Source organism: Acipenser ruthenus, chromosome 8 (assembly GCF_902713425.1).
Source record: "Acipenser ruthenus chromosome 8, fAciRut3.2 maternal haplotype, whole genome shotgun sequence".
In the NCBI taxonomy this organism is placed as follows: Eukaryota; Metazoa; Chordata; class Actinopteri; order Acipenseriformes; family Acipenseridae; genus Acipenser; species Acipenser ruthenus.
The window spans coordinates 44,166,807-44,193,653 of NC_081196.1; the positions used below are offsets into that span (position 1 = coordinate 44,166,807).

Consider the following 26,847-nt stretch of genomic DNA (forward strand, 5'->3'; position numbering starts at 1 on the left):
AATAATGTCATCCTTAATGGGATCCACAATATATGTTTTAAAAAGATGTTTTACTTCTAATTGTGTGGTCACAAAAAAAAATGCAATAGAAAATAAAATGAATCTATTCGCATAAATAACCTCTGCAATAATAAAAAAAATAAAAAATAAAAACAACTGTCCCATAAAGCTTCTATTGGAGACATTGCAAGCATACCGAAACCCTTTTCGACAGCTGACCAGTTTTAAGCTTTTAGAGCACCTGTATCGTCTGTGCTATTACACCAGAACAGTGTTTAATGAGGGCAGATAAAGAGGATATCATTCAGTTCAAGCCATACAGCATGCTGTACCCAGAGAGGAGTCATAAATAATCAATGATGCGCTCAATGGATATGCAGCGCTGTGGGGTTAGGCATGAGTTTGAAGTTGTATACCTCTGTGCCATTGTTTTTACTAGCACTGCTGATTGAGGTTATGTGCTATCAAATGAGCATAATTCGGTGCGCCTTGATTGAAAGAACTAGTAGGCGATGTGAAAGTCTCCTCCACTCAGACTGGGAAATTGCATCTTATCATTGTACCTGATTTCTAATTGCCTTCATTTCAGGATTAGAATTTACAAACTCTCAAGAATTCCCAAAACACATATGAAGCACTGTGTGATGCATGTGCCCCTTCTGCAGTCCTCCTTAACCACGGATTAATCAGGTTGCAACTGAGAAACCCTGCTCTACGCAAGCGCGTCTCTCTGCCAACCCACCCACTCACGCAGAGTATAGCCAAAGCAACCACAATATGCCCCCCACTAGCACTTTGCGTGCAATAGGGGGTCATCACTAAATTCTCTTTATTCGAGGCGTAGCAGACAGAAATACAAGCAGGTGCCAGGATTGAACGCTTTTGTGTACCTATCTGTTTGGATTTGTTTGTAACGGAGTCTCAAGTGTAATCAAGGGTTTTTTGTTTGTTTCTTTCCTTTATTAAAATGGATCGACTGATATCAATAGAAGGTCTCATTCGCAGGATGTGCTTTGGCAGCAGAACAGACATTCGCGTTACAGACCTTCTGGCAACTAGTGTAGCAGGAATGCATCTTGATGGCTTTTGTTGAACAAACACAAATTCAAAATGAATTTTAAAGAGTTGGCCCCACTGCAATTAATTCATTGTGAATGTCAGTATGTGTTTCTCACTCTTCTGGCTCTTTTGAAAATTCTCAGTTCGACAAAACTGAGTATTACAAGAAAATATATGAAATATTTGAAAGTAATTAATAAATATTTGTATACCCCCCCCCCCCCCCCAATATCTACTGTTGGTATTTTCATACGATTTATAAAAACATGTTATCGTGTGCGAGAGTAAAAAAGTAGGAAGAGTTGTTTCTTAATTAGAAATTGTGAAAACAGATTATGCTTCAAATAGTCTTGTTATTGTAGCCCCCACAAACCAGCAGAGGTATAGGTTACAGGATAATGTGGGCAATAATTCAAGCGTTATTTGGGTCTAATGTAGAACATTTATTTTCCCTTGATGATCGTGGTTGTTGCTAATATACTCGAGCAGTACTTTTTTTTTAAGCTTCTCATTTTGTATAAAATAAGCAGTATTTTCTGGCCCTGTTTGATCCTTTGAGTATGTGGGGCTTAATGTCTGGCCAGTGTTTTGCAAGCAGCAGGTAGTCGGGAGCAAGCTGTTGGAGGGTCATCATTCCTTAGTCTGGCTGTTATTCACACACAGATGGAGACCTTATGAACTTTGACAGAGGTCATTTTTAAATTACATATTGGACAATTCTACTTTTTTAAAGATTTTTTTTCCATGAGCTTTTTTAAGGGGTCTAAACGTCTGTAATAATTAAAGAGACTTGCATCAATGTTTTTCTGTTGGTGTTTTTCATGTTATTGTATAAAAGAAAGTGTCCTTGTTTTTTTTTTTTTGTGTGGGATCGCTCACACCCCATTCATAAGCATTGAACACGTAATTATCGGGCCTTCATTCTAATGTATATATATATATATATATATATATATATCTCGTCTGTTTGAAAACAAGCTTTTATCACTGCCTGGAATAAGCCATGTTTTGAAAGCCATTCTGGCAAACGGTCAAAGCTTCCTAAACATATCTGAGCTGCCTTTTTACAACACACTGTATTATGTCAATGTTAGCATTTATTTATTTATTTATTTATTTTTTTTATTGGTCCCATGTCCGAAGACTAAGGCCTAGTTTACAGTCTAAACAACAGCAGATCTAAACACTGCCACCCTTTAAACTACGTCTTTATCCTACTAGTGTTTCCCCCGTGGTGTGATTTATTTACTTTATTGTTACTACAGAAATACTGAGGTGTGCAGGTTTCTGAATTTAAGGATTGGTGGTTTTAAGGTCTACCACAGATTAGACCCCGTAGGTGTAAGTGGCTAGTGACATTCTAAAGGGAGGTCTTGTTTTATGTAACACAAATGAGTCCCATTCTGCTCATCCTTCTGCCCTCCATAACTTCACTGCCAAACAAGGCATTGTAGTACACAACGTGTTTATTTATTTATTTATTTATTTATTCTTTTTTTTAATGCCATCTAATAAGAGTATTTATTTATTTATTTATTTTTTTCTCTCTCAGCTTGGTACAATATAACATGGAAAGTGTGACACATTGCAATTATACTCCTGCACCTTGCGTGTATTTTTACAAAAGGTTACTTTCTTTTAAAATAACTAATATAAATAGGAAAAAAGCCTGTATATCTGATTCAATTTAACCTAATATTTTCAGTTAAGTCCAGAACACTTATGCACTGCTAGTCATCTTTAATGTTCTCTTTTAAGAAGCACCTTTTTTTTCAGCTCAGTGGCCATTCACCAGGCTTTGTTGTAGCTGAGTGCCTGGTTTGGAGTGAATTAGGGTACTCCTGGCCGTTTTTGATAGAAGGTCTTTTGGGGCAATCAACTGATTACACTGAAATCCCTGGCATCTGTCATCAGCCATCATCTCACCAGGGACCCAATGGTAGTGTAGAAAAACATGAGCCTATCTGGTTTCAAACTATAATGTGTTATATTTTATATTCAATCTTACGTCAAGGATGCACAAGAATATCTCGTTTGTACTTTAATTGCACTCTTGCTGCAAAAGGAGGAAGCTATCCAGTTTCACTCTTTTAAAAGCATTGCAATTTCTATTTTATATTTTCGTTCTTTTTGTTACAATAAAACAATACCAAAAAAATCGAAATGTTATTATGTTTCTGATAACTGATTTCAGGGAATGGTAGAAGACTTTTGAGTGCTAGTAATGAGGTTAGGGCAAACTCAAAGAGTTATGGTGACCTGAGCTGAGATCTTGTCACCAGGTGGTGGGGATGCTGATCTTGTTTTAATCAAGTGGTCAAATTCTCCTCATTGAACTAGTTATGTAGTGCTGGTCTGACGGCTCATGAACAGCTCTAGGAGGTAAAAATGTCATATTTCAATCAGGCTGAATCTGATTCCATGTGTCAAGACTGGTTTCAATGTCGGCCACACAGCGTGTCTGAAAATTCACAGCAGCAGCGGTCTGTGGAAAAACAACACATTTAAAATATGTTCGAAGTGGGCACTGCTTCAGGTTACAAAAAGATTACTCACATTCTGAAAAAAACTAAATGCAGCCAGGAATGAAAAGAAAGAAAGGGGCGCTTCAGGGCTGTCAAGCAGCTGATGTTTTATACTGCTTGCTGCTCTTGCCCAGAAGCACGTTGCACACTTAAGCCCCCCGTTTACTGTTTAATTATTAATTTTGATTTGTTTGGACAGCAGAATACACTATAGGAGATGTAACATCATGCTCACAAGAGATGTGTGCTAGCCTTGTATGATTCTTGACACTGAAACCATGCACACCCTAAAGTAAAAAACGACATGCATGGCAACCACAAAGCCAGTGTCAGATGGCATTGCCAGTGTAGGCCCATTAGGTATAAACTGCCCACTATGCACAGGTACCAGCATTACTTCAGACTACATGAATGTTTAGGGCACCTCTGGGAATGTTCTGATGAAGCAACTGGTAGTTAACGAAGTAGCTGTATTTTAAAGTTGGAGCCTGCCTTGTGCCAATGTTTGGTATTTGTGCAAATAATAATTTGAGGTAGACAACTTTGAGCTTTAAGCCTTACATAGATTTTGATTACAATTCATAAACTATTTGTACTGTACCATTTCCTTCAGAATCCCTTGTTTACAGTTTTCCAAACACTGACTGTTGGTTAACTCAACAGATTTGAGCCCAGGCTGTTCAATTAACCTCCTTTGTATTTTACTTTCCACTGGACCTTTTTTTTTTCTTAAATTTTCAGTATGTTTCTAACGGTGTACGGTAACCGAAGAGAGCCCACCTCTCCTCAAAAGAAAAAAATTTGGCTAAACGAAGCCTTTCAATATACGTTATTTCAGCCATTTTAACATTCACACATTTGTTATGTTTTAATAAAATGGGACACTTACCCATTTTCATGGATTCATGAAACGGAAGCCAAGTGCACTATACTATATATATATACTATACTAGTTAAAAAATGTAACTGGCCCAGTCAGGCCTGTGGTGCTTCATAACTAAGGTCCTGTGAAAATCGCGGACATTTTCTTTAAAATTCACAGCAGTGTCACGGGTAAAGTATCGTATTTCACAGAATGTGCACAGAACTGTTTTATAAATTATGTGTACAGGTTATTATTTTTTTTAAAACCTCAAATATCGAGATAAATGCACTGACATGATCAGAATCAACGTCAAAGTTATTCAAGCACTAATAGCTTGTGAAACGGTGTTGTAATTAACAGCCTGTAGTAAAGTATATCTGCAAGGACAGCTTTCAGTTCTAGTACATCAGATGCATGTTCACCATTTAGGTCTTGCAAAACAAACACAATGTGTAACCCATACTGATCTTGTGCATCAGTCGACTCGTCAGTGACCATTGACAAGCAACCAGACTAATTCCATAATCTCCTGCTTGTGATACTCGGCAGCTTTAGTTAAGTATTCATGTCTCAGCTGGGCTGATGAAGGAATCACTCCACCATTTGCTACACTCAGACTGAAGAATTTACGTAACTTTCGGTTGTCCAATTTTTCAAGAGGGATATTTACGCAAACAAACGCCTTTGTCACGTCAAAATGTAAGACTGTAATGTGTTTCGTGCCCCCACGGTTTTCAGTGGACATTTGGAACATGAAAGTCACCTTTTTTTTGTTTCTTTGCAAGTAAAGCAGTTGCAGTAGTGCTCTGGATATCCTCCTTTCTCTTTTGGTGAATACTCCAATCTAAATACCTGTCAACAGCCGATTCTCGGTAGTGATCTACAGTAACGTTGCAGGACGTACAGAAGAGCTCACCTCCATCGCCATGTAAAACTCCTGCTGGATACTGCTTTACGTGATCAGACACATTTATAACTTTTTTAGAGACATCCATTTTCTTGTTTACAGTGTGTAGTATTTTAATTTCCCGCCTAGATTGCATATAGTCACATGACATAATCACTGCACATCACTGTGCATGACGAATAGTACGCAGTGTGCATGCAGGCACACAGCAGAGCTGTACAGTTTTGTTAATGTGATTTTTTTTGTATGAAATACAAATAATAATTATTAAATTTATCTTAATTTCTTAAGAATATTGTAAAAATCGCAGTATTGGGCTAATTTCACGATTTCCGCGCAGCCTGTGAAATCGCAATTTACACAGGGCCTTATTTATAACTATAGGCCAAACTACGATCTCTGAGGCCCCCGGGCTGCCGGGCCATGGTTAATGTCGAGCCCTGTTAAGTAAATCAATGTGTTGTTTCAATGTATTAAATTTAAACAACACGTTCCAGAAGAGACATACAGTACTCAATATAATCTTTGACGATCACAGACCCATAGTTGAAGTATTTTTTGAAGTCTTGCTGTCATCTTTCTGTTTGCCTGTATATGTGGGACAGAAATGTAGTCCATTTTTTGTGGTAAAAAAAATAATAACTCTGTCTGGGATCCTTTTTAGGAGTGACTTACAACATCCCTCTTCTGAGAGAGATCATCGTTCATCCCGTTTGTTAAAGGAGATATCAGCACCAAATTCCTCACCGACGTCTATCCTGATGGCTTTAAAGGTGAGTCATCAAATCTGTTGAACAACATAACAGTTTGTTAGATGTTTAGGAGCAGAACTTCAAGTTTAAACATCTCCTGGTGTTGAAAGAGCAGGTCATTTTTATTACATTGTTCCATCTCTCTGCCACACAGATTCTAAATGGAAATTCAGAAATGATGCAGAGGGGTGTATGGAAATAATACTAGTGGGGATAGAGGATCATAACATTCAGGCTGCAGGGGAGTGTTTTGTTTTTCCATTCCCGTCAGTTTTGAAGTTGGGTTTAACTCTATTATTAAAAAAAAAAAAAAAATCATGACCGTTAGACCAGGGTGGAGAAATTACTCAAACAAAATGTGAACGAGTTCCAGCATTCCTACAATACACCACTGGCAATAAAAACAAGAGGAGGAAATGGCTTCATACCAGCACAGTGGTTTAAAACTTTTTTTAATTTTTATTTTACTGACCCCCCCCCCCCCCCCTTTCCTTTCCATTTAGTGTAGATGTTCCCTTCTCCTCAAATGCAATATGAAAGACAGGGCTTGAGTTCGGTAAATCACAGACGGAGCAGTTAGCAGTTATAGAAATGAAGCTCTAACAATGTGTGATAATGTAAATATATTGATCAACCTCTGGACACTTAATTTGTCTTTATGTATGTTGTGACATTTATATCATAAATTTGCTTTTTCTTGTAATATAGTGTATTTTGTAATATATGGCAAACAGAAGACCAGAAGTACTAGTAAAAGTTAATTAAAGGTGAAAAAAGTAATGAAAATAACATTACAGCTAATGTTGAAAATATCAACTTGTTCAGAATACTTTGGCTTTTAGCACATTTAAATTATTTAATCAGCTAACAGATTCAGAGAGGAGATAATTGTTGGCAACGGCAGCTTGTGTGTTTGTAGCAGCACAACTGAGATCCCAGAAGTTCGAAGGAAACTTGAGGTGATGAGCTGAGCTGTTTTCAGTTGAACAATCTGCAAAGTAGCAATTTTACTTTATATTTTAAAGTTGCAGGAAGGTCCCTGTCATAGATTTGCTTCTCCATGTCATTCGTAATGCTGGCAGGAGAACGAGCCTTGCGAGGCACATGGCAGCAACCCTATAAACACTTTTTAAAAATCCATTTTATATGTGTCTATTAGACACTCTGGCAGAATAAGGCCCACCTAAATCCCTTGTCCTGCTCTGGTCTGTGACATGGGGAGACACCCCTATCTTGTCAGTGCATGACACTGCTTCCCAGTAAGCTGAGAGTTATGTTAAATTTGAATGATCTGTTTTCTTGTAATTGCCTGTGAATCACTTTCAAGTAAAAACAGCAGAAAATAATATAAAGTCAGTCTAAAAGATCCAATTAATTATAAATATATGTCTCGTCACCAGCATCATGTGATTAGGAGTGTTGCTGATATAAAGCCATTGATGAATTACTTACTATCATCATGGGGTTCATAATGCAGTAGACATAAATGTATCATTTATTGATATTGATTTTGATGAACAATACTGTAGCTATAGACAGAGCCAAACTGTAACTTTCTTCCCAGTTTTGACCCTTCTGTATCAGAAACCCCCAGATAAAATTGATTTTGTGTCACACTGCCTTGGGTTGGGTCTCGAGCAGGGCACAGAGGAATTAAACAAGTGGGACCTTGCTTTCTGGTCTTGACGGGCTGGTGCTTTGATGAGAGACCGAGAAAGCACACTGAACTTACGTCTGTGAAGTAGTACGGACAGTACACTAGGCAAATTTTACTACTGGCCAATGTGACAGTTCCTGGAGGAGACTTAGCAAATTCAATTAATTATGCCTTTAACCCTGGATAACTCATTTAAACATCTTGCCTTCTTGTAATACTTAATAACTCCAAGGGGATTCATTAAAGTCCATGAGGGAAACCTTCAATAAGTTACCATGAAGACATCAAAGGAAGTCTCTTTGCGACTGAAGAAAACGTTATTCTGCCTGGGTTCTTTATTCAAGTGTTTGTGTTCGGTGTTTAGCAGGTGTATGCTTCATGTTTTTATTACATAAAATCTCTTATCCTTTATTTTGTTTTTGTAGTCTCAGCAAGCAAATGTAACAAAAAAAATGTCTTAGTGAACAATAGGTCCACCGCTTCAACTGATACAGTACAGTGCAATACAATGCAATGTACCATATAACGGGAAATTTTGGCAGGGAATTTATTGTGGCTTCATTGGCGGTTTTGATTGGATCACCAATAATTCTTCCACCAATCAGTGTGGGGCATACAGTGAGTAATCCCGGCCTCTGACAGACTGGTATGTAGCACAGGTTAAAGAAGTGCTGTGCAAGGGAAAGAATGCGTCGGATGTCAAAGTGAATATGAGAATGGCACTGTGATGAAGCCAATTTGCTTGAATAAAAATTAATAGCAAACCGGACATTTACATCGATGGATTTAGAAAATCCGGAATTTATGATGCAATCAGGAACTCCGAGGCAGTGTAAACTGTGCCTGCTACTGTGGCACCTGTACGACTGTTCTTTTTTATGTTATGCAGGTTTGTGTTTTTTTTTTTTTTTTACAAGGGGTTAATTAAGTAGTATAACAGCCAAAATAGTTTATTCCAGACTTGTTACAAAGTCTGTAACAAAAGCAAATTTGCTTTGGATTGTTATTGTCGATTCATTGTAGATACTACTATTAAGACACCCACCGTGCAGGTATCGCAGCGTCCCTAAACAATATGTTAAAATAAATTAGTTCTGCACCATATAAAAATGAGTTGATTTTACCAGTGCTTGCTAGTTTATTAACTAGTTTTAAATTTAAAGCTTTTTTTTTCGGCTTTATTGTTAAAGTTTTCACAGGTGTCAATACTGTCCTACAATTACTAAATGATATTGTGATTATTCCACTGTGTTATATGTTAGGGAACCAGAACTACATTTTAAAACTGACAGTTGGCAAATGCCTATTGTTAAAGTGTACAGCAGCTACTAAACCTTTCCAATTACTGGTGTCTTAAAATTAAGGATTATATAACGATAATGCTGTAACTCATTTTTAGAAGGCCACCTTTGTTCTTATTCAAGTTGCTTCAGTGACATTGTAAATGTTATAATGAGTTACATTAAATGAGATACTGTTTTAGAACATGTATTTGAATGTTTTTTAAATTAAAAGTAGAAATACAAAACTGTGGCATTTTTCTTTGTGAACGTGCGAAGTGAAAAACGGCAATTCAAAAACCATCAAAATCTACCAAGGTAGCAAATCCACCGAATTTAATACCAGCCAGAAATTCCCGTTATACGGTATATTAGAGCTCATTTAATACAAGTTTTACAGAGCGCTCCAGAAAAGAACTGCAGTGTCCAGTATTGATTTTCCTGTTCTGCTGTCACTCGCTGATATCCCTGGAGTCCAGCAACTGAAACCAATTTCTGTCATTGCATACCACCGGTCACTTCTTGCTGTTGTACCACATCATTTGCTGCTCTGTCTGTAATATTGGTATGCTTATTGTCTCATTTTACAAACCCATCCTTGCCATTCCTCTGGATGTATCACTCTTAAGATCAATAGGTCTCTAGATCACCAAAACCACCTATGTGCAAATGTACATTCCATTCCACCAAGTGCATCATGAGTTACTGTATGTATACACATGTGAGGAGGCTTGCTCTTTAGAGTCATTTGCATATATTTGAAGAACGGACTGTTATATATTCTGGGATGCCAAGATATTCATTAATAAGTTGTCAGAACAGGCAGTCAATACCCCACCATTCAGCGCCATAAACCAGCAGATTTTGTATTATTATTTGTGTAGGCCAGGATACATACACTAGCTTTAATTTTTACATTGTGTGTGTGTGTGTGAGAGAGAGAGAGAGAGAGAGAGAGAGAGAGAGAGAGAGAGAGAGAGAGAGAGAGAGAACAGTAATACTTTAGAAGAGAATGGATCCAAATTAAAAATAATATATTTTAAAAAAGCTGAATCTATTCTCTGTGTTCCCTGTGTTTCCTCTGTTAACCTGATAGTTATCTGTCAAAGATTTCCTTGGGAAATCAGAACAGTTTTTCAAGCTTATTATCTAAAAGACTGTTGGTGCCACCGGGGTCATTCACGAGTGTGAGTATTTAACTGTGATATATAGATAATGGGGGACACATATTTCCTGCAGGAAACTGCTATGGATGATTGATGATTGTTTCATTGTTAAACCTTAGCCCTGATTTTGTTTAACTTTCCCTATTTATTCAATGACACACTTGTGTAGCTGGTGCCACCCAAACCCATTTAATTGATGAGGTCTTTATTTCTCTACTACAGGACTATAATTGTAACTTTAATTCGAACACATTAAAATAATACACATTCAGTTACTTTGCGTCACTGAAAACAGATAAAGTGTTTATTTCAGCCTAGGTGGCGAGGTGCAGCTTGGCTTTAGATTTGTTTTTACTGGTGGATTAGAGGGATTTAGACTCTTCAGGTGTGGCTGCATTATATTATCTCACGGGTCCACTAATGTTATGTTTACGAGTTGAAGTCCAATTGCCTTCAGCACTTCCTATGGGGTACTTGTGTTGGCAGCAAATAATATTTTCCTAATTTCTATATGGGTTGCAAAGCTTTCATCTTTTCAGTATGTGTGTCAATTCCAGCCATAGATTTATGTAAGAAAGTACAGGCAAAATAACTTATCAACATGAACAGCCTAGTTTATTTTTATTTATTTATTTATTTATTTATTTATTTATTTATTTATTTATTTATGTATTTGTTTTTCTACTTATGTAAGATAGATAAACTATCATTTATTATTATTATTAATAATAATAATAATAATAATAATAATAATAATAATAATAATATTGAAACTTCTGTATAGCTAATCCCAAAAATTGTGTGTTTTTTTGTTTGTTTCTTGTTTTTTTTTATAAGGCTCAGATTTATATAAAAAAGGAAGTATAGCTAAGGATTGTCCTGAATTTTGGCATAAGAAAGAAGGGATCTAGCTTCTACATACTAGGCTCTGAAGATAAGAAGCGTTACACACCAGAACGAAATCCTTAATTTACTGTAAAGAACCTCAAAAAGAAAAATAAATAAAAGGCCTTCTGTAAATCTGGCTTCATTGTCGTTTGAAAACAAACGGCACTAACAGATCGACTCGGTGTCTCAGAAAATATTTTCGAATGCTGATCTATATGAAGCACACTTTACTGTAGAAAGTGCTGCAGTTCAACTGGAATCCGTACCCTACAATAACCTTTTGTGAGGTTTCAGATTTATTCTAATAAGTACTTTGCTTTTGACAGGTTAAAACCTGACCTTTTGTGCTTTAGAGATGCCTTGGTGTCATAGTCTCTGTGTTCCTTGTCTGGTTTTATCGGCAAGGAAGAAAAATGTAAATTAAATACAGCATAAAAATAGGTGCTAGGGCTTGTACCGCTCATGCTCATAATGAAGGGTTTGCACTGACTGCGCTGAGGGTTGGCTGCATTAACTAAAGTTGCGCAGCATATAATTTCACGTTAAGGGAAGCATTAGTTCACATTCAAGCAGTTTTATGCACGAAACATCTGTGCCATAGCTGCAAGGACCAAGTAGTTTAACATGCGATTAGAACCCATAATGTGGGTTAGATTATGCAAAAGGTTTTCATACAAGTTTTGGATATCCAGACTGGATAACAAAATCAAATAAATAATTCATCAAATTAAAACCTAATTATATTTTTCTTTATAAAATCCATGCTTATTTTTTTGATCTTCTGTTATAATTATTATTATTATTATTATGAATATTATTGTATTATTTCAAAGACTCGTAGAACCTCCAGTAGACTAATTAATGTATGGCAGTGTCTGTGTTCCCTTGCAGTGATTCTAAAAGCAATTGCACACTTCATCAGTATTATTGTAATGCTTTTGCTGTAGGATAGTTGGCAGCTGCTGCACCCCACTGGTAAATCCTATTCATACCCCTCTCCCATTCACCACTGGCATTGGAGAATTGATTTTTCTCTCTTGGCCCTTAACCTTCCTCTTTTCATTTTGGATAGTTCGATATGAAATATTTTAATTTCTGATCGTACAACTTCTGATTTATTTATTTTTTACTTACTATTCAAGAGGATAAAAAGAGCAGTCCTGTATCCCTGTATTTAATTCCACTCTTTTAAACATCCAGATATTTGGTTGCATCTTAAACAATTGAAGTATCTGGTGGGGAATAAAAAAACAGAATGACTGCAATTTTGCGTTTTTTTTTTTCTGTGAGTGTATGGATCACGTCGGTCCAGATTTGAACAATGCTCCCACAGTTCCTGCAGGAGATTCTCTCCAAACTCCAAGCTTGCCCACACCAAATCAACAGTGTTTGCAAGTAGGGAGTATAATGCCTGTGCCTCATCCATACCTGCGTCTGTCTGTCACAAATAGACAACTACCTTTTTTTCTGCATCATAAGTCGACAGGATTTGTTGATGTCTGTCGTCAGCCATTTGTAGAAGGCAAATGTAAGAAATTTTGAGATGGTGAACGAGCATCCTTAATTTAGTACATGTAATTGGACTGTCTATAGAGCTACTGTGTCTGCGAGTCCATTACACCTGCTTGATAGCTAGGCTTGTGTTGAACGCATTATAAAGAGTGTCATAGTCTCTGTTCCTTGGAAAGGGTGTCCTAGTCTCTGCAGTGTCTAAGCCGAACTATTGAAAATTGTTGCTGTGTTACTACAGAAGCTCCTCCAAGGCTGTGTTCACACTGGGTCCATTTAGAGGGTTTGGCCCGCACTCAGTACGGTTCGGTACATTTTGGTGTGACGTGTGGACAACAAAGGCCCTTTCATACCTAGTTTGTTTATGAAGATTGGTTTTAGAATTCACTTACAAACGAATGAAAATGTTGCAATTTTGCTTCAATTGGTTTCACACTGGAAGATCTCAAACTAACTGCATTTTTCCTCCAAGCGAGTTCAAGTCTTCTGGACTGTAATCGCACCAGAATGTGTTTGTTTTCACACTGCAATTTTTTTAAGTGAATCTGATCGTCTGGATTTGTGCACGTGACCAAAATGATATCTTCCTGTTAATGCCCAGACGGGTGTTCATTACTAAACATGGAGGGTTCCGCCCAAGCAAGGCTTGTGATGTGAGTACTATGCATGTACATTTTGTTTATTCAACATCTGCTGGTAGAATGTTAGCACGAAAGACGTATATTGTTGAACAACACAGACGTTTTTTCGTGTTGCATTATGTGCAAGGCGGAGATGTTTTCAAAGGCGACAAATGAGGAGGAACACTTCATTTTTTAAATTTGTCTGCTGTTGCATTGCCAGTGGCATTATCCCGACATTGGTGAGTTGTATGCAGTCCCTATCAATCCCTGTTTATCAGCCTTTCTCATCTCAATATGATTGTATTGTAATGACACATAAACGCAGAAAAAGTATGTCAAGGCAGAAAGACCAATTATGCGAGAGACCAAGCTATTTATATATGAAACCTAAAAATACTAATTATAATAATTGTAAATTATAATATGTACAGTGGGTTATGCATTACATCACCACCAGTTGGTTCGGTCTCTGTTGCATTGTAAATTCTAACGTGATTGCTTTCACACTGGCCGGCTTTAAGTGGGAAATGCATTACAGTTCCCCCTTAATCGAGCTGAGACCACCCTTTCAGGTGAATCCTAGTCCTCTTCTTTGGTGCGCACTCTGATGCGAAACTAATATTTTTGACGATACACACCTGCACAAACAAACCAAACTTAGGTGTTAACTGAACTCTAGTGTGAATGATCCTCTCCAAGTGAACTAGGTGTGAAAGGCCCCAAAGTCTGCTTGGGAAACGATTCCACCTAAAGAGGTGGTGTCGGTCCATTTGGCAAACACACTGAGTCTGGTTCGCTTGCTGAACGTCAATGTGAACAACAGCTGGACTCGGTCCTTCTGCACATGGGAAACTAACTATACAAGGTAACCTGACTCGGAAGTAAACAAACAACATCTTGGAACTGCTTTAGGGTTACCAGACATCCTGGGAAAATTGAGATTGTCACAATCTCAATTTTTCAGCCTTAATTTTTATTATTATTATTATTTATTTATTTTAGATTTTTTTTTTAAGTAGAAAACTATCAGCGTGTTTAGCAAGTTTAATAGTAGAGTAATATGTTAGGTTGTGTGTTAGCACCATTCAAAAACAAAACAAACAATCTTATGGATTATTTGTTTAATCATTTTGATTATGTGTACACCATGGTAAAAGCTGATCGTTAAATGGTAATAGCTGATCTATTTTTTAAATTTGCTTTTTTGTACATATAACATATTTTGAAAAGATGACGACAATAGAAAGAAAATAATGAGTTGTTATCATCTGCAATAAATTCACCTGATGTTTAATTTATTATTGTGTTATTTTATGTACTGTTATTTTTGGCTTCAGAGTTGCTACGACGTCAATAAATTAAAGAAGAAAAAAAAAAAACCTTCCTGTTTTTCACTGTGGAAATCTGGTAATCCTAAACTACATGGACAGTGCAAGAAACTGAAGTTCTGGTAGAAAATGTGGTCAGACACCAAAATCTTTGACAAAACTCACAAAAATAATAAAATATAGTTTCTCAAATTACTTTGTTTAATGCTGACATTAGGAGAACCGTGCAGAATTGCGTAAACTGCATTCTCATACTGACGGCATTCAAGAAATGTATTCATTAAATTAATGAAGTGCTCCCCCAGTGCTTTCTTCCACAGCAATATGTAATTATCTAAAACATGCTATATTAAAAACCGGAGCAATACATCCAATAGCTGCCATCTTTCAATATGCCTTGTAGGATATTGTAAACATCCAGTTCACACACAATATAAACTAACTGAGTGCACTTGCAAACTGCATTGTGAACACAAACAAACTCAGTCCTGAAAAAAATGGAAAGGGACCAAAAAAAAAAAACACTTTAACTCACATGCAAACAAACTCCGCCCCTTAACTCACAGATAAGTGTGAACAACAAGCATATTGATACATTGTTTAATACGAAACAAACCAGAACGAGTCTGTTTGAAACGGACCCAGTGTGAATGCAGCCCAAGACAGCAATTGTCCACTGTAACAGATTCCTCTCTAAATGACTTGATAATTTGTGCACAATCCCAATCAATCAATAAATTAATCAATCTTTATTTTATATAACACCTTTCATAGCGATTCAAGCAGGTTGTTATCCATAAGATATTTGATCAGCTGACTGGCTACAGCCCTTTCGAGAGTTTTGGAGAGAAAAGGGAGATTGGAGATAGGATTGAAATTAGATAAGTCAGCCGGGTCGAGGGAGGGTTTTTTGAGTACCGGTGTAACTCGGGCAAGCTTGAGGGCAGCAGGAACCGAGCCTGAATCCAGGGACAGGTTGAGAGTGTGCATAATGGAGGGAGCAAGATCAGAAGCACAGAGACGGACAAGATTAGTCGGCCAGGGGTCCAAGGGGCACGTGGCAGTAGTTGATTTCAACAGTAGGCCGGAGACATCAGAGAAGAAGGAGAGAGCAGGAGGGGCAACGACGGCGAGTCAAGGTGGTCTAGTAGTAAACTGAGTTTGTGGCAGGAGAGCATAGAATAGATGTCAATTTTGTTCCGAAAGAAAGAGGAGAAATTATGACAGGTAAGAGAGAAGGAAGAACGGGAGATGGATCTATCAGTGGCTAGATGTAGGATTTGGTCAATGGTCTTAAAGAGAACATTAGGTTTACCGTGTCCCATAGTTATGATTTCAGAGAAGTACTTCACCCTAGCAGTGGCGAGCGCACGCCTGTAGCTACCGAGTTGGTCGGTCCAGACCTCTCTGTGAACCGTTAGTCCAGACAACCTCCACTTGCACTCGAGCTTGCGGCAGGCAGACTTAAGCAATCGAAGTTCGAGGGTGTACCATGGGCCACATGAGGGTCACTGCATCGTCAAAGATGGGAGAGTACCAGTTAGAGGGGATGAAGAGACACATGCCGAGAGTTTCAGAGGATTCAGCAGATTCTTGGGATGGAATGAAATAACAGTATCAGTAGTGGAGGAAGGAGCAGATTAATATTAGCATTGATTAAGAAATGGTCAGAGAGAGAGATATTTAAGACAGAGAGATTGGATAGGTCAAGACCCCTGGTGATGAGCAGATCCAGGGTGTGTTCTCGGGTGTGAGTGGGGACATTGACAGATTGAGAGAGCCCAAGGCAGTCCAGGAGCATGTTGAAGTTGGTCACTAGGGGGGAGGAAGGCATGTCAACATGAATGTTGAAGTCACCTAGGAGTAGGATTTTGTCAGTAGAAGTGCAGATGAGGGAGAGGAATTTCTAAAACTTGGTAATAAAAGCCAAGTTATTCTTTGGTGGATGGTAGATAACAGCAAGGGTGAGGGACATGGGAGAGGGGAGCTTGACGACGAGATGCTCAAATGAAGAAAAGGCTGGCAAAGAAAGAACTGAGGAAGCAAGCACAGAATTAGCAATAACAGCAGTGCCCCCGCCTCGGCCAGTGAGGTGAGGCTTTTCAAAGTGGGGAACTGTGATCTTGGGATATACAGTGATTTGCCTCACTGACTAATTTCTCTCCTAGTGATCAATTACCCAGCCGCAGGTAAACCGGTAAACATCACGCTGTCCAGCTGACTTTGGTATCACTGCTTCACACTGTACTGTGCTGGAGATCAGATATGCTGCACTATAGAGCAATACATATAAAGGCAAATACAGAGTCACTGTTCAAAATAATTCTGACAGGGAATGAGATGTATATATTTCTTCACAAATGCTTACACACAGAGTATATACAAAGTGCATGTACGTCACAGCCATTTTTTAAACCAGGAAGCCTTGAACATTGCAAAGAATACTAATCATTGGTCCCAGAAAAAAGATTTATTTCCAGTCGAATACAACACGCTATAATCTAATGCATTACAGTAAAGGTGTTAATATTTCTGTACATGTGGCAGAGTGTGTGATGATCTGTAAAGATTATACAGCATTTGAGATGAAGAGAGCCTCATCCTGCAGTGCTATGATGCAGATCCAGTTAAGGATTGCAACATGTCATTTTTAGAAAGAATAAAACAAAAATCATACCTTTTGAGTATATTTTGGTAAAACATAATTAGATTTCTAAAATATAAACAGACCTATTCTGTTTACCAAGGTGTTCAGTGTTGTTAAGATTGAGGCTGTGCTTGGCATACCTTCATAGCTCCTGGAAAAGGAACGTAATTTTATATTTTAATAACAGGCATTTCACATTGATAAACAATTTGGACCGCAACCATTTTCACCTTGCACACCATTACAAAACATTTGCAGTCCTTTCCTGTTTTAAAGGTACATTTCTCTCTCGTCCTTCCAGCCGGTAGGTAAACTAGGAGGGATGTTATTATTGTGGCTCCTGGAGAGTGCTGAAGAATTGGCAGCAATAGTTGCCTTGTTTACGGAGGGCGATATTCTTGCACACTTAATACATGTTGTCTGTTCTATGGGAGAAATATAAGGCAGTTTATTTAATCTTAATTGAAAATCCATTTTCTTTCTCCTGTTTGAAGGTGGGGATGCTGGCTGTATCCCCTCTCTGAGCACAGGTGTTTCTCCTAATCGCCAGCCTGCTTTGCTGCAGCAGTGATGGACAAAAGTGGGTCAGATCAATTGTAAAAATCTAGAGCAGTTACTGAGGTGCATGTTTTCTTGAAATTTCTATTTTATTTTTATAATGTTAAAAATAGGGCTTCTGTTTTTTTATGATTAATAATAAAAAAAAAAAAAAAAAAAAAAAAAACAGAAGCCCTATTTATAACAAAATACAAAGTTCCCACAATTCTTCATGGCTTTCAGTTTTTGAATACAGTATGAAATTATTGTTTTCGGTTACTTTCTTTTTTTTATGTCACAATAAGTATAGTAACTCTACAGTACTTGCACACTTCAATTGTATCTTCTTTCCTTTGCTGTCTTCCACAACTAAATCCTTATAGTCAAGGACATATTCTTCTAGGGTTTTTGTGTGTTTAGGCATTCTTTTACATTTCGCCACAATTTGCAATTCTGTTTAAATTCCACAAGCGTGTAAATACTCCCTATTGTACTGTAATATAGTTTTAAATCTCGCAAGCGTGTTACAATCCTCCAATAGAAATGTAGGAATGTGCTGCCACTCAGTAGTTGGGGTGGGTTTAAAGTATTGTTTGTAGGTATTTTATTTGTTTTTCACAGGGGGGAAAGAGGTCACGTTAACATGAATTGAGTAACTATTTCCAGTGTTTTTCCGGTGTTTATTGGATATATACCAATTTAATTTTTTTGTATCGGGTGTGTTTTATCAGTTTTTATCCGTTAAAACCAAAAATCAGCCCTAGTTATAAAGCACTCCAATGCCTTGTTTCCACTTTCCCCTGGTATACCTCAGCTACACTGCAGACAGTACAGGTTCGTATCTCATACCTAATGGGGCCAAGCTTTGCTGTACGGAAGTACGGCATCGAAAGGCGTGTGCTAAAGAGACAAACCTGTTTAGAACAGTGGCAGCTTTAAGTAAAGGCTGTGTTGAAAACAAACCCGACAAAGTTTTTTTTTTTTTTTTTTTCTTTTTTAACTTTTCAGATTTTATTTCTTAAAATGTTGTGGATAATAGAGGTTGCCTAATAAGACCTAAACCTAGTTCCTCACGACTGATCACCTGTCTAGACCAAATTGGATACATCCCTTTTCAGTCCTGTTTTCCTTTATGCAGAGAAAACCCATGACTACATTTGTGACCCCAGGGCATGAGCTATACTGTAAGTTAAAATAAATACATAAGCATAGAGTAGAACGGTTGCTTATCAAAACTGGAAAAGTGCCCACATTCTACCAGTGTAAAAATTTGGATTTCCGTCTATACAAACCTTTTTCATTTTCTGTGTTGGAGAAATTCAGATTTAAGGGGTTCTTCTGTACTTATATTTTTAGTAATACATATTGCATGTGACCCATTTTGGATGAAAATAACTAGTTTGGCATAAAACGTATGCAAAATAGCTTAAATTAAAAAAAAAAGAATCTCTCTAAATGCATGTTTCAGGCAAGTTACATTTACAATTATCTATCCAAAAAGTTACAGTGAGTTATTTGTTTGAAACATTTCTGCACCATAAAAAAAGCTTGCTTGCTCAAAGCATTTTCTTTTTCTCCTTTAAGAACCAAGAGAAACAAAGAATCCCCTGCTATTTGTTTTCTTTGGCGCCAAATTCCTCCATTTGATTCCTTGCCTCTTTGTGTTTATGATGTCAGTTTTATTTAATCTAAACGCTTAAAGCATAAGTACTTTTTTATGTCTGCGAGACAGGCACTTGTAGCACATACAACATTTTACTCATTCACCTTTCTTGGGATTTCAGAAAATAAAGATCAATTATTTGCAAAATCTAAAGTTTCATTAAAATCACTTTTGCTCTATCCCAGGCGTTTTAAGTGGGCCATCTGTCTAAACATCTCTCCATTTTTTTTCTGATCATTTCCTCGACTTATTCATGAACCATGGGAGGCCGGCTTTGTAGTCTCCATGTAGCTGTTTCTCTCTACCCCCACTGAATACTTCTATGTGCTCGCATAAAATATCTTTCACGGTGCTGGAAATTCTCTGAACTCTGTTCAGATGAATGGCCGACTTTCTGAAGTTCTTTTTTGTTTTATTTTTTCAATGAGGATTTCTATGCAGAAACTGACCTCAGTTGCTACAAAGCACGGCACATTATTCTTGATCATTTTTCAGACTCCCCGCTGTTAAAGTTATGATGAAGAATTCCTTAATGATGCTTTGACTGTTAACATTGTTTTAAGTCAATATGTCTTCTTTATTTTCCTGTTCAATTGGCACAGTAAATAAAAACTTTAGTGTCTTTAGTATAATTAGGTTTTTGAAACCTCTATAATCCTATATGATTAGACGTTGTCTATTCAGGCTTTTGATGATTTGGACTTCAGATGAATATTGGCATGTTTAGGCATTTGATATAGAAGCCAAAGTGCGGGATCGCATTATCGCATGAATTATTATTTTTTCTTGCAACGGTTTTGAATTTGTATGATCTGTTTTGAATGAGTTACATAATTTTACTCACAGTAAATTCAAAGAAACACCATGCATAGTTTAACTGAACAGTAAAGTACAAACAGAGAAAAGAGAGAGAGTTTTCTTTGATGTGTTCCACACATACGGCATAGAGGGCTTTTATCCTAATTACATTTTTATTCTCTGTGTTTGTGACTCTTCCCTCATTTCCAATTCCATGTTTCAGAGGTGGTTCTGTGTAACTCAAGCAGCAGACAGAAATCCCTTGCCAGGATCAACTGGTTTAAATAGTAGAATCAGCCATTTAACAAAACATACCTCTCCTTACATGGTATTTAACATGGCCAGTTCAGAAACTACACTGCCCCCTATAACCCTTTTGTCATATTCAATGGATGCATATTTTGCGTCCCACCCCCATGCTTTGCTGTTGTAGTTTATCAGGGTCATATTTTATTTATATACGTTTTGCTAGGGTGTATACGTTTGCTAGGGTGCCCTGTCATCGGCGTCAGCAGCAGGGTTACAGTAAAGCAAATACATTTGACAGTTTCACAGATGTGTCGCAGGGACAGAAGAACGTGAGTGAGTGATTGATTCCAGATAATCTGTGCAGTTTTTTGCTGGTGCTATTAGGGATTAGATGAGGACTAGTAGGAGCTGCCTATTTCATCTTGGGGGGCCAAAAGCATGCAGCTATCTCTTCTGCCAGTGTCTGAGTGCACATGTTATTACCAATCTCAGTGCTAGGGCTTGTCAGAGATGAGACTCCCCTTGTCAAGTTTGCAGTATTTATAAAGCTGTGCCTTCATTTGGTTTGACCCACTGCATATAGAGGCTGCTTTACAAATTGTTGGCCAGTAGCCAAAGATAGTATTTTTACAGAGGCCCTACACTTACAACCTTTGGGATATACAGCTGCTACATGAAATCCTGGGCAGCCCAGCGCCTGCCAGTCTTAAATTGCCCCTCTTGCAGATTGCACACTAAGTAAGCTGTGGATAGTCTATTCCATCCACAGCTCCACAATCTGTCTTTACAATAGCTTGGTACCTCGCCAAGACGGACGATCTCTGCAAATGTACTTAGGCTACTTAAAATTCTGTTAATTGTATGGAATTCATTATGGATTTTTAAGTGTGGGAGAATTCTAAAGTGTTATTGATTATTATTTTATTATTATTTATTTCTTAGCAGACGCCCTTATCCAGGGCGACTTACAATTGTTACAAGATATCACATTATTTTTACATACAATTACATTATTTTTCACACATTATTTTTTCATTCAATTACCCATTTATGCAGTTGGGTTTGTACTGAAGAAATCTAGGTAAAGTACCTTGCTCAAGGGTACAGCAGCAGTGTCTCCAACCTGGGATTGAACCCGCGACCCTCTGGTCAAGAGTCCAGAGCCCTAACCACTACTCCACACTGCTGCCCCATGATGCATTTGCTCTGGAGTTGCTGTGCATTTACAGTGGTAGGTCAAATGTATCATTAAGTAACACATACAAACAGATTTAATGATTTATTTAATTGTCCAAATAAAGACAAAAACAATTCAATACTGCCAACATTGTTTGGCCAAAAGTATAAAGATGGGATATTACAGATGAAATGTTTTTACTAGAGGAAGAGGATTTGCCACCACGTACCAGTACCAGTATATAAACGGCCCACAGCACAGCAAAGGGTTTAAAATCCCAGTATATTGCTTTATTTACTATTTCAAAACTTTTGATTTCATGCTGTTGAGATTCTCGAGCTCTGTCCACCTGAAACTAAAGGATTCCTCTCAGTTGAGTCGTTTTTGACGATGTGCCAGCATTGTGTCTGCAGCACCATAGATATACAGCAGGGCCACTTTGCCAGTGTCTGGCCCTCATCTACTGGGATTGATTGGAGACTTTGGCACTCTGCCATTTTTTGATTGCAGATTTAGGCTTTCGGCCAATGTGGGATTATAGGAAAAGTTTATTGGCCATTTTGGGATTGCAGACTTAGGCCCTTGGCCGTTTGGGGACAGTAGCGCTAAGGCCTACAGTGCAATAAAAGCTCAGCTGTGACGGTAAAGGCAGTGTTGGGTGTGAGCTGTTCTTGGATTGTAGAATGTGTTTCTTCTAGTGGGCTTTCAATTGAATTCCATGAACCATTTAAAGCTGTCCTCCCTTATACAGCAGACCACATTTGCATCCTCGGATAAAAGAAAAAAAAAATCTTGCATGTCCCATTTGTGATGTGTCTGTTCTGTTATCAACATTGTTTTTTAGCAATTGCATTTCTGTTTGCTGTTTAATGTGTGAAAAAATTGTGTGTCTACCTATCTAAGTTAACATTAGTACTATTCTATTTTGTTAAACCAGCCGTGGAAGTTTTTAACTGCTTACCCTCCTTAATACAACTCCTAACTCGGAATCATTAGGTTCCTACCATTATTAAATTACTTTTTCTTGATGAAACTTTAATATAAAGGGGAGTCTTTTATTCCACTTTACTGGAATATAAAACACTTTTTTTTTTTTAATAGAGACAAAGGGACAATTCGCTTTCGTGTTCCAATGACGTATTTGAACCCTTCCAGTTTTCCTGCAGGCACGTGTAGTTGAAATAGAAGCCTCTGTGGTATATTGAGCTTGCAATAAATTAAATCATGCAGGAAATGTTCATTTTAGACTCAAGGTTAGTGGAATGTTCTGCCACTCTGATCCCTTTTTCATGATTCCATAATTCACAAATTGGGCTAATTGATGGTGAGGCCATGTTGACAATATATTGAGCAAGTTCTATGAATTTGTAAGGACTCATCACTAATTCACTGCTTCCTGTATTTCACATAATTAGCAAAGAGCAAAATAATGACAGTATATTATTGAGTTACTTGTATTTAATTGCAGTGAATGACTTGTATCCAGATATGTCTTTGATAAAGTGTTTTTATAACCATTGATCTATTTTTTTTTTTTTTCCCAGGGTCTCCACAGCCCAGCAAGTGCAGAAGAGGTGGGAGTTGTCATTGAAGCTGGATAAGGGCATTCATGCAGTGACTGTGTCCCGATCAGGATCAACCTACACTGTAAGTCCCTTCTGCCAGGATAAATACCCATCACACCAAGATAAATGACTCTAAACTAACCACAGACAACCATTCTTGTTTTCTTTTGCTTGTCCATTTTTGAAATACCAGTTCTGCAATGCTAACATAACACACATGGACAACGAGGGCATACATTTACATCATTTTTTATAATTAAAAAATGTACACTATTGACAAAATGATTATATTGTAAGTCCCTTTACAGTATGGCATTCATACAGATAATTAAAGGCATGGGGATGTCGCCTTGTACCTGTTCCAGAACAAAAACAACTAATTCTGTACATTTTTTGGTTTTCTAGATTCTCTAACCAGTGTTTACCATTAAGTACCATACACGTAATATCTATCATGGTAGCTCAGCTATGCAGTTGCCTAGCAGGGGTTATATAGTCATGTTGGTCAAGCTAAAGAGATTCTGACAAAGCAAAGCATCCGTGGGATTTATTTTTTACATTTACAGGTGAACGTCTTTCTGGTACTTACAACTAAATATGTTTAAATATATATATATATATATATATATATATATATATATATATATATATATATATATATGAATCAATCAATTTTGTTTTGTATGTGTTTGATGGACCTTTTACTGTATATGTACTTGATCTGCTTTTCTTCTGTAATTTCCACTGCAATGTTTAGTATGGGTGTGCAGATAGACAGATTTTTCCAGTAATTCCCTTTCACGTGTTTTAAATCGACAGGTAAACAAAAAGAAACCTGTGGAAGTGTTGAATACAAGTCACTGAAACTTCCTAATTATTAACCATTCCTAATTATTAAGGGGAGCTTGGATGAGTTTGTCAACCAGGTGTCGCCACACGTACTGCTGCTAATATCTCATAAGCAATTTAAGCTGGCAAGTTTTTAGTGTTGTGGAAACTCTGCAAGCAAAATGTAATGGCACTCTTAACATTGACCTGTGAGATGGCAACCATATCTGGGTTATTTGACTTCGGTTTCCAGATGATAAAAACCTAATGCTTCGAGTTATTGTTTTCATACTCGGTACACAGGTGTATTCTGTGTTGTCTAGGCCAAGTTTGATTGTGGGTATCGCACAAGAACATTTTTGCCAGTTATTACAAAGCTGCCACTGCCACAGAGTCAAAGCATTGTTCAGAAATTATTTGAGGTAGTGACTTCGTATTTGCATTGTTATGTAAACCCTTTAAGCTAAATGTGATGCAGACAACGAAATTGACCTGTGACCTAATATTCCTGACATATTGAGATTATATGACTTTTGAAGTTACAGCTGCATATAGAGAGAGTACACTCTGATGTTTGGTACACCACTGTATTCTGTATGATTTTCTTAAGTTGCATTACCAGTTATGTCCAGTAAAGTAATAATTTAAAAAAAAATCCTTCACTGTCCTGTTGCTTTCAAATCTGGCCATATCATTGACCACATGGTTTTGACATGGTATTTATAGTTGGTACACAGCTGAACTCTGTGCTTCTCTCAATATAATAGTTTAATTACAGCTGGTAGCTGGTGGCTAGTGAACATTAACCATTTAATGCCACATTGTTTTAACATGTGGCTATATCAATGATAAAAAAAAAGAAATTACATTTACATTTTACAAACCATTTGATCTGATAGGACATGGCCCTTATTTTATGCTACTGGTGATGTTTTCTTTTTATTCATCAAAAAAAAAAATCTAATTATGTTTAATCTGTGTGTGTTTGTTCTCTGAAATATCGTATTTCCTTCCTGTATTAACTTTTCCACAGATAGTTTGCCCACCTCGATTTCACCAACAAGTTTTAGATGATACATAAAAATGCATCTACCCTGTTGCCATGAATACATTCCCCAATTGCAGTCTATAGATATCCATAGAGAAGTCTGTGGAGATCATCTTGCCATTCTCTGTAGAACATAGAATTTCTGTTATGCTCCATAGAATTCTACAGAGATTTTCTCAACCTCCATAGAACTCTGTGAGATTCCAGAATTCTCTATAGAATTCTATAGAGATTTTGCCAACCTCCATAGAGATTTCACAATTCTCTATATAATTCTATAAAGATTTTGCAAAAAACATCAATCTCTCTTTCCTACTTTCACCTGAAGAAGAGACCTTGAGGTCTTGAAAGCTTGTGATTAATTATTATTTATTTAATCTTATAAAAGGTACCTCATCTCTTTGTCTAGCAAATATCTATAGAATTTTATAGAATTCCATAGAACATTTTCATAAAGGAATGTTTTAACTTGTCCCAGCTCTCTTGCTAATTAACATGTAAGTATCAGAGTCCACTTTCTCTACAAGGAGAATAAGGAGGTATTTCTTTCACCAGAATCCACACTGTATCCTGTGTGGGCCTGTGAATGTGATTTTCACATTTCTTTTTTCTTTTCATGTGTGCTTTTTTTTTCTTTCTTTGATCCAGATATTTTATTTATCCATTGTGAATGATTTTTGCAAATCACATTCCTCATATAATTAAAGAGATCAAACTGCATCAAATACTAAATAACAAGCCAAACATTTGTGTGTTATACAGAGAAATTCTTCTGAGGATGCGATTTTAAAAGACCGAACATTGAAAATGACTTGGGCTGCAAGTCCTGTTCAAACGGTTCTTAGGGACACAGATGTGTAGGTCTACACTGAAGGAAGAATTAAAAAAAATATGAAATATATTCAACAGTAATGATTTACAATATGGTAAAACTTTACGAACCTAAATAACATAGACAGATGTTTCCGCTAAGGTCAATCAGCATCAATTACAATATTAATACAGAAATATTTCTGGTAGGTGTATGTTATATGTGATGTTAAAAAGGTGGAGGTGATCATATCTAGTGTTAAACCTATTGTAGATGTTCATGATGAAGTGTGTGGCTGCCAGATTAAGCTAAATTCTGGCATTCTGTTTGTTGTTGCTGTTGTCATAACAAGCTTCGGTCCATCTCTGTGAGGAAGCTCATAAAGGGTTGTGAGTAAAACAGCAGGACAATACAAACAGAAAGGGGTTTAATCCCTCCTGAGAAGCTGCAGTGCAGTTTCTTTGATCTGGCTCATCTAGCATTTTTCAATTGCTCAGACATTGTGACCCCTGTCTCATTAACTCTACCTTTATTAGTCCCTTTATGATTTATTTCTTCTGCATTAAACAACTATGACCTTTACCTAAGGACATTCATTTGTAATAAGATAACAGCTCAACTTAACACTCCATGTATTCCTGGGACTTTTTATTTATTTATTTTTAAATTTTATAAGCAATGCTTTTCAGTGTTTGACTTTTAATGTAGCCTACATGTTTTTGTTAGGCTTAAAGATACCTAGCCAATTGAACAAGTCTACTTTAGGTCACTCCTATTAAATAAATTGTTCTTCTATGTAGGAATGAATGGGAATAGAAAAGAAACATAATTTACTGGCTCTCGCAATTAATTTGCATCCTTATTTTATACAGAAGAGTATACTATTATTAGTTTTAGAAACCATTAGCCAGGGAAATGAGCTAAATTAAATTATCTTTAAAAATAATTGTAATAATGGTGTATAA

General features: G+C 37.1%; 1 pseudogene; it reads left to right on the forward strand.

The window, feature by feature from the left end:
* The window catches only part of LOC117406733 (propionyl-CoA carboxylase alpha chain, mitochondrial-like), a 169,988-nt pseudogene that overhangs the window by 76,301 nt on the left and 66,840 nt on the right, over window positions 1-26,847 (forward strand).